Below are 14,060 nucleotides of genomic sequence, written 5' to 3' on the forward strand. Positions count from 1 at the left end.
TCGCTGATCTTTGTGTAAAGATTGATCCTCTACAGCAGCGGTCCTCAACCTTTTTTGCGCCATGGACCGGCCTTTAATACAAAAATATACTACTTTCAGGGACAGGTGGACATGTGTCTGTGGAGACATTTCTTTATCACTGACACGTCAGGGACAGGTGGACATGTCTCTGTGAAGACATTTCTTTATCACTGACACGTCAGGGACAGGTGGACATGTCTCTGTGAAGACATTTCTTTATCACTGACACGTCAGGGACAGGTGGACATGTCTCTGTGGAGACATTTCTTTATCACTGACACGTCGGGGACAGGTGGACATGTGTCTGTGAAGACATTTCTTTATCACTGACACGTCGGGGACAGGTGGACATGTCTCTGTGGAGACATTTCTTTATCACTGACACGTCGGGGACAGGTGGACATGTCTCTGTGGGGACATTTCTTTATCACTGACACGTCAGGGACAGGTGGACATGTGTCTGTGAAGACATTTCTTTATCACTGACACGTCGGGGACAGTTGGACATGTCTCTGTGAGGACATTTCTTTATCACTGACATGTCAGGGACAGGTGGACATGTCTCTGTGGGGACATTTCTTTATCACTGACACGTCGGGGACAGGTGGACATGACTCTGTGAAGACATTTCTTTATCACTGACACGTCAGGGACAGGTGGACATGTCTCTGTGAAGACATTTCTTTATTAATAACGTGTCAGGAACAGGTGGACATGTCTCTGTGAAGACATCCTTACAGCTTTGTCTCACAGTGGTTCGGATGGACTGTTGTAAAGGTCTAACCCTGAGGCTCATCCTCACACTCTCTCTGACTCGTCAATGGTTTGACTCATTGATCCGTTTCATCAGATTCTGAATCAGTTCAGTTCAGTCTGTTGCTCACACACACATTTAGTTCTTCTTCCTTCACAAAAGTCCAGTCAAAGACGTTTCCCTCCAACAGATGGAGGTTATTTCTTATCTTAATTCAAGAGCATATCATATTGATTTGAGAGCATTATTTATTGAGTCTCTTACTTTGTCTCTGAGGCTCCAGGTTCATGACTGAAGTTTAAAGGTATTCCCATAGACTCATCACTCTTCACAGACAGACCGCTGGGTCCTGGAGACTCTGCTCTCTGTCTCTGGTTCTGACCTCTGCAAACACAAACATCACATGATCACTGATGATGGTCTTTGTTTAGACACTTTGATCACAAACAGATTTCAGGTTTACAGCCTGTGGTCGCTGATCTTTGTGTAAAGATTGATCCTCTACAGCACAGGTGCCAAACTGGCGGCCCGCGGGCCATATGCGGCCCTCAATCGATTACATGCGGTCCCCCCACTTAAATATCATGTTATAATACAAACATGGCGGACGACCTCACCTTGTTTTAAACACAGTGTGTAGCTGAGGCACAGCTGCCAGCGAGGTGATAGAATACATGTTTTTAGAACAGTAATAATAAGACATTCGCTCATAATGAAAGCATTATTAAATTTACTCCACCGTCCTCGCTGTTCGCTTACTTGATAATTGGATTAGAACTTGGACTGAGGCTGATGGGGTTTTCACAAGTACGGGAGTACGCAAGTACGCACAAGTATGGATATTGAGAAACGGCCTCTGAAACTAAATGCAATAAAGTAACATAATGTTGAAACATAGGAGCCGACTACCGGAGCCGCTGATCACCCGATTCGGAGCGTTAGCGCTGATTAAGTCACGGAATTGTTGAGTTGAGCTAACGCTTATCATATGATATTAGCTTAGCCTAGCCGCTACCTGTTGCGGCATATGCCTAGTTCTTTGAATATGTCCTACCACAGGAAACGTTAAGCATGTTAAGTTGTTTGGTGCTACTGGAATGACTGATAAATATTTTAATATAACAAATATTGTTATTTATTTATATTGATTTGATTATATTGTACAATGTTGAACTTGATTGATATACTGATATGTGATTATTGTGTGCACATGAGCTATTTAATAGGACCTGTTTTTCAGACAGGCCTGGTTGATGGCGAGCTAGTGGGTATAGTCTGGGCTCAAAGCTTGAAGGCTGTTGGAAGGATTAACTGAACCTCCACTGCTCTGGTCGGGCTGGTAGGAGGCTCCTTGCTGCAGCCGCTCCTCTCTTTCTGCCCCTTGCAATCCATCAACAGCCCACATATACACTACATACATTCACCCCTCAATACAGACCTTTTCTCTAAATTTAGTTACTGTCAATATGTATATATGGTATGAACTGTACATACTGTGTTTTGTATGAATGGCCATTTGTGTTTTTGTTGTTAAATATTTATATGGTTATGGTTCACAATTATATGGTGTCACCAAAACTAAACTGCGCTCTGTGTCTTCCTCTCCAGAGTCAGACTTAGTCTTCTGAACCTAGCCCAAACTTAGTCTTCTGAACCTATAACATATCTAAATAATAGCTATCTGTTAATGCTAACTGTGCTTTACTAGGGTAGCGTACATGCTACACGATCGTTCTGAAAGGGGCGGGTTTAGCAGGGTTATTGAACTGCTATGGTGCTTCATCCTTATGGTACTTTGACCAAAGCATGTCACTGACATGTTCATTAGGACACCAGGGAACTATTTTAACTTGGGAAATAGTGTATAATATGTCTCCTTTAATGTTAAAAGGGCTTACCATAGATCTCAGGGTTTTCTGCCATGACTTTAATCCACAACAGAGTTATTGTCGCAAACATACTTTTAATGCCGCCGTAACTTTGCGATCTCCAGCAGTTGATCTTCTTCTTCGACCGTGATGTGTGACTGAGGCAAGCATCCTGACATGTGTCAGAGTGAGACACAGACAGATGTGGCGAGAGAATATGGTCATTTTTCAAAATAAAACATCGTTCAGAATCTGATAATAAATAAAACGGAAAGAATGTAAGTTATGTATTCTTTCTGTGTGGCCTGGGGGTTGGGGACCACTGCTCTACAGGTACAGTCAGCATTTAGAGTTTGTGTTTAGCGCACAACCAAGTGTGTTGTTCTCTTGTTGTCAGTGCATTGATTGCAAGTTTTGTCACAAGAAAAGTTTTTATGCCAGTTGGTAAAAAAGCTGAAAGGTGCATTAATGCCACCTGAAATGATCTTCAGCTAACACGCTTCACTGGACACACTGTCTCTTACTTTGTCTTCACAGACAGACCGTTGGGTTCTGAAGACTCTGCTCTGTCCTCGTCTTCCTCCACACAACCACTCATCTGCTGGACTTCAGTCATTCTGAGACACACACACACTGAGACACACACACACACACACACACACAGACAGACACACACGCACACACACACACACAAGACGCACACACACACACAGAGACAAAGCCAGATCATTACAGACAGACTGAATGTATAAACCGTCCCAATATACAGATTTACAGAGAATAACTTGTTTTATAGTGTAAAGTGTAAACCTCATATATAAAAAGCACGTCTTCTCTTTGTTGTTGTCATGAGTTTGTGCAAATGAGCTCCTCACTGACTTATCACTGCTCCACTGAAAGCATCATATTGAAAGCACTTTAAAGAGTTACCTCTCAGTTTGAGTGGAAAATCTCCTTCATGTTTCCTGGAGGACGTCTGATGTGGATCTGTGTTCAGTCCAGTGATCACACGAGAGAAAACTGTAACACATCAGGAGTTTTCTGTCAGAGAAGGTGTTTTATGAAACCTGCTGTTCATGTCACTTACATATTTGTGCCAGTAGATGGTGCTAGGCTACTCTGTATGTGACTGAAGGGCTGTTGTCTGCATTCAAGTCAGCTGATGAGCTCAGTTTTGAGAGCAAAGTGAACTTTGACCCTGGATTACTTATTCACTGCATATTTGTTCATCAAGGACAAAAAGTACTAAGTACAATTAAATTGAAATCATAAACTACGAATGAAAAATGTGGATTTGATACGACTTCAAATATAGACGAATATTGTAATTCTTTATCGCAATTGCAAACTTTGACCCTGGATTACTCCTAAACTACACAGTAAAAGCACTTCACATGACTTTTGCATGAAGTAAATAAAGTAATTTGTCCAATAACATTGAAACCATCAACTATTAATAAGAAATGTGGATTTGATACGACTTCAAAAAAACAACAACTCAGTTTTGTTCAAGTCAACTTTGACCCTGGATTACTCCAAAACTACACAGTAAGTACTTCACACGACTTTTGCATGAAGTAAATAAAGTAATTTGTCCAATAACATTGAAACCATCAACTATTAATAAGAAATGTGGATTTGATACAACTTCAAAAAAAAGAATAACCTCAGTTTTGTTCAAGTCAACTTTGACCCTCGATTACTCCAAAAGTTCACAGTAAAAGTACTTCATACGACTTTCCATTAAGTGCTTATAGTACTTAAACCTACTAAATCATGTCATTATTTTCATAATAATATAATATAATATGAATATATGACATTATTATTAATTTTTTATCAAAATGATCATTTACAATCGTTCATTTAATGTAATTTAACATTGTGTTCGCGTTTGACGGGACTTTATGTTTCGGTTTGGACGCTTGAGTAGAATTGACATAAAGAAGAAAACATGGCGCACTTCACATTTAGGAAAAACAAAAGACGACTGACTGGAGTTATGACAGGCTGGAAGTTTCCATTCTAATCTGTCTCATACTTCACTCACACGCACTAAATCGTCATATAATATCATATATCATCATATATCATCATATCTTATCATCATAATCACGTCCACACTCACCAGTCTGTCTTCGTGCTGCGCAGTTAAAATGGCGACTTAACTTAAAAAGTTACAGAATAGTTACTTTCACTTTCTCTGCTCGTCTCTCCCAAACTAGGTTCAGCTGCAGACCCGCAGACCACTCAACGACACACCCCTCACACTCTACGACACACCCTCTCACACTACACGACACTCTGATTGGGTCACAGAAGAAACTGCGTCTGAAACGTGATGACGTTTACGTTGACGAAGTATGAAGAGAGAGAGAGAGTCGGGAAAAACGGTCCAAAATGACGGAGGAAAAGGTAAGAATGGATAAAAACACATTTTGATATTGAACACTGGATGAATAGTCATTATTTGTGTACATTAAATCAAGTAAGTGTGGTTTATTAACCAGTAATGTCTGCTGTAACGATAGCGATTGTAACAGCAAGCAAGATTTTTTTCCTTTTTTTCTTTTATTTATTTGTACAGGTTATAACATTGACAATATAACATTGTCTCATTTTCAACAAAGAAACGTATAAGATAAACTTTATGCTCTTTATATATTAGTATTTATCTGTTTTTTAATCTTTAAATGACTCTGAGAAGTTGCACACAGTTTTGCTCATTTGAAAACTTGTGACCTCAGTTGTACAATTGTTAAGATAAAAGATTTGTTGATGAATAATATTTTTCATGTTTAGAGATTAAAAATTCTGTTGAATCACGGTCAACAGTGTCATTTGATTTGATCTGATTTCAGTTAGCCTTGTTAACCTTTCCTGCTTTTGTCTCCTGACCGTGGTCGGGGAACGCAGGGGAGATCTATATTCTCCAGGGCCGGAGGTAGCGTTCGTTTCCGGGGTTAACTCCCGAGACTTCTTACTCCACAGTTGTTATGTGGTGGCAGACAAATGACAGGCCGTTTGTTTGCTGAAGAGAATCCGGGTTTATTAGCTGATTGCACGGTAACATCCAACTCTCTCTCCCTCCCTGCTCCGGTCGCCGTCTTCACCATTCATTCAGCCGCACACACGTAAAAATGTAAACAATAACACACCCGTCTTCCGCGTCGCGGGCTCGCTCACGCGCCGCCCCTCGGCCCCGCGCACATACTCACATTCACACACTGAGCTGCCTGGGTTACACATTAGTGTTAGACACATCCCACAACAGCCTGCTTATATTTTAGGACAGGGAAAGTCTTACAGGCAAATGCAGTCCAGGTCATTACTACTTGATTCTGGATTAAAAATGTTCCCATGTTAAAAATACAAAATACAATTTTATTTGACATTTTCTCTTATAGAGCAACACTACGTTCAGTGAAGGATGAGACCCTGAGCTGAGGAGATGTGATTGTGCCAAACAAAGTGGAGCTTGTGTCTCATCTGCAGGGACAGCGACGGTCAAGTGTAGAGTACGGTGGTAAGTCCGTCTATATTATCAAATACTTTTTCATTTCAATGCTGAAAGGCCTTCATTTCCCCATGAGCCTTACATGTTATGAACTATGATGTTATGTGTGTTTGTCCTGACCATGGATAACTGTGACCATCAGACCCTCATCCCTTTGAACAGCAGACACTCGGACACTAAGTAAACTTAACTAATGCTGGAGCCATGTCATCTATGTGTACTCTACTTCATGTGTGTAGAATCTTTAGTTCATGTGTGTTTTATTTTCACTCTTGTTGAGAATTTAGATTTTGAGAAAGATTCCTGCATTTTTATAGATGCCCCTGATAATAGTGATTGTTCTTTGAACCTCTTCATTAAGAAGAAATGGAACAATTTGCCTCTCAGACAGGGTTTAAAAAATTATTGTTTTGTGTGTTTCTTGAAACTTATGAATCACTTTTCCTGTCTGTCTTTTAGGATACAGTGTCTACAAATGCCTCCTTGACTGTGTGCAAAGCCATGATCACTGTGGCTTTGTGAAAAATGTTGTGTCTGTCAGTTTAAACTCTGCTGCAAGACAGCAACCACAAATATTACTGCAACTGTGGCGTCCACGGTGACTCCGGCGTCCACGGTGACTCCAGAGTCCACGGTGACTCCGGCGTCCACGGTGACTCCGGCGTCCACGGTGACTCCGGCGTCCACGGTGACTCCAGAGTCCACGGTGACTCCGGCGTCCACGGTGACTGTGGCGTCCACAGCAGACCATCAGAAATAAACATGTATGTTTACTATGGTACTGTGTCATTGTGAATTCAACATGGATCTCTTTTGGAAGTTGTTGACATTTGCATTTGAGACATTATGTAACAATTGTGATTGTGATGATGGTCTACAGGTGCCAGAGGACACTGAGGACCATCCCTACAGCAAAGACATTTCTTTCACACATCATCAACCACACAGATCCTGACTCTCTCAGTCAGGCTTATGTGTGTGAGCATTTAGAGCAGTGATGTTACTGTGGCCAGACAAGAGGACACGTCTTCAAAGAGAGGAAGTGCAAATGATCATGGAAAAAAAATTTCTTATTCTCAGTTCTTCATCACATGTATTCACTGTTACATATTTATGTGTTGTATCCTTTAATTTCAGGAAAGGCCCAACAAGCCAAACAGCAACCATGTGACTCCAGTTGTCTGTTAATTCATGTCATTACTCAGGATGAAGGTGTGCTGCAATACCTTAAGGTGAGTGACAATGGCATTTTGTGTGGTGTTTGTGTATTTATATATGAATACCCAAGCTTAACACCTATAATATATTTATAGAAAATCATCAGAGGCAACATTGTGTCTCCCTGGGCCAAGAAGGAGGACAGGGTCTTCAGTCTTATTGAAGATGATGACCAAGTGGACCAGGTGATGCACTTGTTGTCTGGAGTGGTTGAAAGTCCACAGACAGATAAGAAGTCTGCAGATCCTGTGGCTTTAATCATACAGAGGTGAGATATCAGACACTGACACTGATGTGTAGACTACATGTTTTATATGACTGCATATGTCTCCTTTTAACACATGCTCACTGTCCAACACTATCTATCTATCTATCTATCTATCTATCTAAGACATGGACACATGTGGAACTCAGTTTGACTCCAGGTAAACTGATCATTTAGGAAACTGTTAATCCAGTTTTCACAACAGTTTATATCCCATAATGTATGTGAGTGTCATTAATGACTTCATTATTTTGTTATATCATTTTGTGTCATCAGAGATAACTCAGCTTCAGAGCCACATGTCTAAGGAAGCAAGGCTCAAACTGGAAAGCCTTAGAGAGTGAGGACTTTGTCGTTAGGCGTCTGTAATCCCTGACTACTTTTAGAAACATGTAAATAGTTAATTGTCTGCTATGCATACAAATAAAAACCATATATCATTCATTACTTGTATTCATTACATGGATTTGAAAGTTAAACAACTTTCTGTGCAGATTCAAGGGTTTCAGTGCATTTGTTTTACTTTCATCAAAAGACCTACTGATGTCCAACTGGCTGGGTTTGATTCAGCTACCAATGTTTCATATATCTTCCTGGAAATAGGTCACATCTCCTTAATGACGCACTCAGCAGATCTCGTCTACTAAACATCTGTCTGTCACCACCAGCTGGACCACAGCAGCACAGAATTTTAGGAGGGTTTTTTTCAAGTTAAAAACATGATCAATTAGACTTTTATTAGTTCTAATCGTTGTTCTGTCCAGTTGAACAACATGTCAAACTACAGACTAATAAGACATTCAATAAATGTAGGCCTATATTAAACACACCTTTTTGTAACAGACAGGTTGCCATGATGTTGGAAGTTTGCAAAAACAAATGAAATTATTCATTTATGTACAGAAGCGTGTTCACAGTGGAATTTTGGGGGTCAGTATCACGTTATAACGTAATACTATATTGTATCAACGTGATAATTATATAAACGTGATACTATATTGTATAAACGTGATAATTATATAAACGTGATACTATGTTGTATCAAAGTGATAATTATATAAACGTAATACTATGTTGTATCAACGTGATAATTATATAAACGTGATACTATATTGTATAAACGTGATAATTATATAAACGTGATACTATGTTGTATCAAAGTGATAATTATATAAACGTAATACTATATTGTATTAACGTGATAATTATATAAACGTGATACTATGTTGTATCTACGTGATAATTATATAAACGTGATACTATGTTGTATCTACGTGATAATTATATAAACGTGATACTATGTTGTATCTACGTGATAATTATATAAACGTGATACTATGTTGTATCAAAGTGATAATTATATAAACGTAATACTATGTTGTATCAACGTGATAATTATATAAACGTGATACTATATTGTATAAACGTGATAATTATATAAACGTGATACTATGTTGTATCAAAGTGATAATTATATAAACGTGATACTATGTTGTATCTACGTGATAATTATATAAACGTGATACTATGTTGTATCAAAGTGATAATTATATAAACGTAATACTATGTTGTATCAACGTGATAATTATATAAACGTGATAATATATTGTATAAACGTGATAATTATATAAACGTGATACTATGTTGTATCAAAGTGATAATTATATAAACGTAATACTATATCGTATCAACGTGATAATTATATAAACGTAATACTATATCGTATCAACGTGATAATTATATAAACGTGATACTATATTGTATCAACGTGATAATTATATAAACGTGATACTATATTGTATCAACGTGATAATTATATAAACGTGATACTATATTGTATCAACGTGATAATTATATAAACGTGATACTATATTGTATCAACGTGATAATTATATAAACGTAATACTATATTGTATCAACGTGATAATTATATAAACGTAATACTATATTGTATCAAAGTGATAATTATATAAACGTGATACTATATTGTATCAACGTGATAATTATATAAACGTAATACTATATTGTATTAACGTGATAATTATGTATATAAACGTAATACTATATTGTATCAAAGTGATAATTATATAAACGTAATACTATATTGTATTAACGTGATAATTATATAAACGTAATACTATATCGTATCAACGTGATAATTATATAAACGTGATACTATATCGTATCAACGTGATAATTATATAAACGTGATACTATATCGTATCAACGTGATAATTATATAAACGTGATACTATATTGTATCAAAGTGATAATTATATAAACGTGATACTATATTGTATCAACGTGATAATTATATAAACGTAATACTATATTGTATCAAAGTGATAATTATATAAACGTGATACTATATTGTATCAACGTGATAATTATATAAACGTAATACTATATTGTATTAACGTGATAATTATATAAACGTAATACTATATTGTATCAAAGTGATAATTATATAAACGTGATACTATATTGTATTAACGTGATAATTATATAAACGTGATACTATGTTGTATCTACGTGATAATTATATAAACGTGATACTATGTTGTATCTACGTGATAATTATATAAACGTGATACTATGTTGTATCTACGTGATAATTATATAAACGTGATACTATGTTGTATCAAAGTGATAATTATATAAACGTAATACTATGTTGTATCAACGTGATAATTATATAAACGTGATACTATATTGTATAAACGTGATAATTATATAAACGTGATACTATGTTGTATCAAAGTGATAATTATATAAACGTAATACTATATTGTATTAACGTGATAATTATATAAACGTGATACTATGTTGTATCTACGTGATAATTATATAAACGTGATACTATGTTGTATCAAAGTGATAATTATATAAACGTAATACTATGTTGTATCAACGTGATAATTATATAAACGTGATAATATATTGTATAAACGTGATAATTATATAAACGTGATACTATGTTGTATCAAAGTGATAATTATATAAACGTAATACTATATTGTATTAACGTGATAATTATATAAACGTAATACTATATCGTATCAACGTGATAATTATATAAACGTAATACTATATCGTATCAACGTGATAATTATATAAACGTAATACTATATTGTATCAACGTGATAATTATATAAACGTAATACTATATTGTATCAAAGTGATAATTATATAAACGTGATACTATATTGTATCAACGTGATAATTATATAAACGTGATACTATATTGTATCAACGTGATAATTATATAAACGTGATACTATATTGTATCAACGTGATAATTATATAAACGTAATACTATATTGTATCAACGTGATAATTATATAAACGTAATACTATATTGTATCAAAGTGATAATTATATAAACGTGATACTATATTGTATCAACGTGATAATTATATAAACGTAATACTATATTGTATTAACGTGATAATTATGTATATAAACGTAATACTATATTGTATCAAAGTGATAATTATATAAACGTAATACTATATTGTATTAACGTGATAATTATATAAACGTAATACTATATCGTATCAACGTGATAATTATATAAACGTGATACTATATCGTATCAACGTGATAATTATATAAACGTGATACTATATTGTATCAAAGTGATAATTATATAAACGTGATACTATATTGTATCAACGTGATAATTATATAAACGTAATACTATATTGTATCAAAGTGATAATTATATAAACGTGATACTATATTGTATCAACGTGATAATTATATAAACGTAATACTATATTGTATTAACGTGATAATTATATAAACGTAATACTATATTGTATCAAAGTGATAATTATATAAACGTGATACTATATTGTATTAACGTGATAATTATATAAACGTAATACTATATTGTATCAAAGTGATAATTATATAAACGTAATACTATATTGTATTAACGTGATAATTATATAAACGTAATACTATATCGTATCAATGTGATAATTATATAAACGTGATATTATATTGTATCAACGTGATAATTATATCATACAAATGTGATACTACGTTGTATACGTGATAATTGTATCATATAAATGTGATACTACGTTGTATACGTGATAATTGTATCATATAAATGTGATACTACGTGATAATTGTATCATATAAATGTGATACTACGTTGTATATACGTGATAATTGTATAATATAAATGTGATACTATGTGATAATTGTATCATATAAATGTGATACTACGTGATAATTATATCATATAAATGTGATACTACGTGATAATTGTATCATATAAATGTGATACTACGTTGTATATACGTGATAATTGTATCATATAAATGTGATACTATGTGATAATTGTATCATATAAATGTGATACTACGTGATAATTATATCATATAAATGTGATACTATATTGTATAAACGTGATAGTAAATGTTGAAAGAACTGCGTGCCTGTTTCCAATCGGCATTTATATATTTTCGCAGTTTGGCTATAACATTTCATAGTTTACAAAGTAATTATTCACAAATTTCACAGAAAGAACATTTCTGTGTTCATAAAAGTCAACATGAGTGTTTATTCTTCTCTATTCCTGTCGCACACCGGGATAAAAAGTCTCTTGTCAACAAGTGTCTGTGAGATACGCGTGTGTAAATAAAGTTTCAATAAAAGAAGACGTTATCACGTTAGTAAACGTCATCACGTTTCAGACGCAGTCTCTTCTGTGACCCAATCAGAGTGTCGTGTAGTGTGAGGGGGTGTGTCGTGTGGTGTGAAGGGGGTGTGTCGTTGAGTGGTCTGCGGGTCTGCAGCTGGACCTACTTGGGTCACTCTGCACTTACAGGAAATGAGTCGAGCAGGAAATAAAGAGGCAGCGCGAGAGTTCTACATCTATTGTTGTGGACTTAAATTTATTATTTACACTTATTGTTCCTAACAGTATGATCTTAAGTCTGCAGGTTTTCTGGCCTGAATTGATTTGAATATTATATTAATATAATTTCAATGTAAGAATGATATTAATATAATGATAACAGTGAATTGAACACATACTACTCTAAAGTAGTAAAATATAAGTGTAAAATAGTATCAGACAAAAGAAATCCAACATAATTAATTAAATATCATTTAAATAAGAGGAAAATTCAATCAATAAATCCCTTCAATTTAACTGGGATTAAAGGCTTTAATGAACAAAAAGTGTTTATAACACTTGTAATCATTGGTAGCAACTATAGGTGAGAAGTAAAGTGCAATTATTGGTGTTGGTTTGAAATAAGTAAGCAAAGATGCTTCAGAAACTATTTTGATTCACTTGGCTCCAGCGTCTGCTCAACAACTATCACTGTCAGTGAGTCAAAACAGCAGAAAACCCGCGCACCAACGCCACCGTGTGGCAGACATGTGAAGTGCGAGTAACACGACAAAACAAACAGGCAAACATGTTGATACCATGGATGTATGAGAACAACTGGATAGAGCTCCGCCCCTTTGCCTCCGTTCATTCCTATGGAGTTCTTTTGGATTGTTTTTTGAATGATTTATTGAACAAAATAATGTAGAAACAACAAGGCTCACATCTTTGTTTAAACCTTTCAAAGGAGCAGGTGCACAGGAAGAATGCAGAAGAGAAACATTTACATGATAAAATACAGAAAAATAAAACGAGATAAAAAATAAAATAAAAAGTTAGCTAAGGCTTTTGTTTTTAGATCCTATTTTTCAAATAAAGTGAAAAGTTTCATTGCATTTTTACCTTTCATCATGTTAAAGAAACTGGTTATGAAACACAATTGTAGTAACTCACGGGAGACTTCTTGCTGAACATGAAGGAAGGTTTATTTTCTTACGAACGAACACAGTGTAGTCACGATCACATCATCTACATAGTACACACAGGTTATTGTCTTCTTCACTTCTGTAACATGCCCAACAGGTAACTACTCGACTCATTGCCCCCCCTAGTGGACATGTATATACTGCTCTCAGTTCCCACAGTTATGACATCCCTCTCCCCTTAAGCAATTGCTATACAACTTCACTGGAACCTTATAACTGTCTTTAACTTCTGTTAAGTGCCAAACAACACAATTAAGTTTCCCTTAATTCAACTGAAAATCCTTAAGATAGCTGGGCAACTTAGTTTCCCTTTTCGACTGTCTTCTTACTGGAGTTGCATTTGTTACCGTTCTTTGTTCCGTCTCTGAGCTTCCTACAGCTTCAACAACTGCTGGCTCCTCCAACTGGTCACCACTGAATAGCACCTCCTCAGCTTCCAGCCATGCTTCATTTTTTTCATCAGCCTGACTTGGCCGACTAGCATCCGCAGGTTGGTTGCTGTTGCATTTCCCTGGTCTCTGGTGGTGAGTGTGAATCTGGTCCACATGTCTCCTCACTACTCTCCCATCACCCAGCATC

At 35.7% G+C, this 14,060-nt stretch overlaps 1 protein-coding gene and 3 long non-coding RNA genes across 5 annotated transcripts in view; 3 read left to right on the forward strand and 1 right to left on the reverse strand.

The window, feature by feature from the left end:
• Positions 1-14,060, forward strand: part of LOC131468264 (NACHT, LRR and PYD domains-containing protein 12-like) — a 211,408-nt gene that overhangs the window by 94,642 nt on the left and 102,706 nt on the right. The gene's annotated exons all lie outside the window — the stretch shown is intronic.
• On the reverse strand, positions 1,046-5,622 carry LOC131468969 (uncharacterized). 2 transcript variants are annotated; one of them, XR_009241759.1, is made up of 4 exons: positions 5,519-5,622; positions 3,574-3,663; positions 3,168-3,260; positions 1,046-1,159 (listed from the first exon to the last, which is right to left on the reverse strand). It is a non-coding gene; the product is annotated as an uncharacterized LOC131468969 (long non-coding RNA). The 2 variants fall into 2 exon arrangements; XR_009241758.1 differs by lacking the exon at positions 5,519-5,622 and adding an exon at positions 4,772-4,872.
• LOC131468971 (uncharacterized) lies at positions 5,030-7,215 on the forward strand. The gene is made up of 3 exons (XR_009241762.1): positions 5,030-6,169; positions 6,620-6,924; positions 7,041-7,215. It is a non-coding gene; the product is annotated as an uncharacterized LOC131468971 (long non-coding RNA).
• Positions 7,235-8,068, forward strand: LOC131468972 (uncharacterized). The gene is made up of 3 exons (XR_009241763.1): positions 7,235-7,392; positions 7,474-7,646; positions 7,920-8,068. It is a non-coding gene; the product is annotated as an uncharacterized LOC131468972 (long non-coding RNA).

This window comes from Solea solea, chromosome 11 (assembly GCF_958295425.1).
Source record: "Solea solea chromosome 11, fSolSol10.1, whole genome shotgun sequence".
Classification (NCBI taxonomy): domain Eukaryota; kingdom Metazoa; phylum Chordata; class Actinopteri; order Pleuronectiformes; family Soleidae; genus Solea; species Solea solea.